The sequence below is a fragment of the Cyprinodon variegatus genome, unplaced genomic scaffold (assembly GCF_000732505.1).
Source record: "Cyprinodon variegatus isolate N-32 unplaced genomic scaffold, C_variegatus-1.0 Scaffold458, whole genome shotgun sequence".
NCBI lineage: Eukaryota > Metazoa > Chordata > Actinopteri > Cyprinodontiformes > Cyprinodontidae > Cyprinodon > Cyprinodon variegatus.
Genome location: NW_015150911.1, coordinates 302674 through 304711, shown reverse-complemented (window position 1 = coordinate 304711; position 2038 = coordinate 302674).

The following is a 2038-nucleotide window of genomic DNA, read 5'->3' as shown; positions in this document are numbered from 1 at the left end:
TCTTAATATTTATCACCGCCATTAAAATGGTCAAATGTTTCCATAGGTTCTAGAGGTGAAGCTTCATGCAAAGAGCTGTTTAAGGCTTTTAGGAAGATGTGGTTAAAAAAGGACTCAGAAGAACTTGAAATCGGCCTAATAGGCATTGATGCTGTGTGTGATCATTTCTTTTGGAACAAACTGTACTATTAATGATGTGTCCTGATTTTGCACTGTATTTTATCTGACAGCTTTTTATTCTCACAGCAAAATTGTGAATTTTAAGATGTATTTTGGATTAGCCTAATATCGAGGTCATATTAACAGATTAACGCTGATATGCTAGAAAGTTTTAATGTGATTACTAGATTTTTAAGAATAGGAAGCATAACCATCATATCTATTAGAAGGTACATGTTGTTGTTTGTGAGATTTGGGGTGTTTGTGGTATAATTCTCTGGACAAAAAAAGCTGCATTTCAGATCTGCCTTCGTTCACACATGACTTTGCAAACAATTAAGCAGTTTAGGGTCAGGGCGGATTTGACGGCAGGGGGCCTGCTGGTCCTGCTGCTCTGCATTGCCAGTTTACATTTCAGCCTGGGAGATTACAGGGAGACTCCCTCTATGCATCAAGGAATGCTTTGATGTGACAAATGACCCGGTGCTAAATGACGCTTTGTGTGTCTGCCCACATCTCAGCTAAGGTCTAATTTCCAAAGTCAGACCGGGGGCTGGAGGGCCTGCTGATGTGGGTCCTCTAAGGAAATGAAGAAGCATTTATGGGGAAAATAGAAAAGAAGATGAGACAGATAAGCTCAGTAAATGTATTATCTTCAATTTTGAATTTCAAAATCTCTTTATTGGCACGAAAATGAGGCTGTTACGCACTAATGGTGTCATTTCCTTCATTTTCACTGCAACAATTTGCTCCGTGAACATTTTGTTCTATGTCTAAGAAGCTAGAACAATGAAAAACTTGAATCGGAAACAGCGCGGCTCTCCAAGCACAGTTAATGATTACCGGACTCTCTGTTTTTAAATCAGGTCAGATCTTCTATTTATGAACTAATCTTGTGAAACGCTGGCAGTATTTTTTGGTTTCAGTCAACGTTAAGAGATGCTGCGTCACTGTTTTTACAGTCACATTACAAAGACAAGCCTCTATGTGTTTTAGATGAATTAATGTGATGGACCAACCCAAGGTACTTTGTGATTGTAAAGTGAAAGAAAAAGGATCAATGGCTTCCCACGGTTTGTAGGGAGAAGATACTGAAAAGTGTGGCCTGCATGTTTATTAGCCAATCCAGAATAAAAACCTTTGTAGAAACACGTTTTGTTTTAAGTCTTTTGGGGTATAAATCATTTATATTTTTGTGGAATAGATTAAGTTAAATCAGATCGCGCTGAAAACGTCTGTGATATAAACGTTTTAACTGTGGTTTATCCAGCAGCACCAGTAGGGTCCAAATCATGACACTGCCATCGTCATGCTTCCCTTTGGGAACAGTGCGTTCAGGATGATTTGTAAAAAATTTTTTCCTCTATAAAAAGTAGATTTGGGGGAATTATCTGCCCAATCTTTTTGGACACAAGCAGAGCTCTGTGGAGCAAACAAAGCCTCAGATTTTGTTGTATAACTTTAATTGGTTTTTCCACATCTTCATTTCTTCTCTGGTGTCTTTCTTTATCTTCCTATTGCTGCCTCTTAAGTAATGTTCTGAACAAACCTATTTTTAGGTTTATGGTAGAGAACAAAACAAAAAGATATTGATTTCAGAACATTATGTCCTTTTCCCCATCGTACACTGATTATTTCACGCTTTTCTATCCTATAAATTTACATGAAATACATTGAAGTTTTTGGTTAGAGGACAAAATGAGACAAAGTCCAACAGGTTGGAATTATTTTGCAAAAGACCATATCTTTCTAACTAAACTTTTTGCAAAGAGACTGTTAGTTTCTGGATCATTCAAAGGAATTTATTCTGACACGTATACTGTGATAGTTTGGCAGCTGTGAATGCAAGTAGAAATTCACACCTAATTTCTGTTTTCTC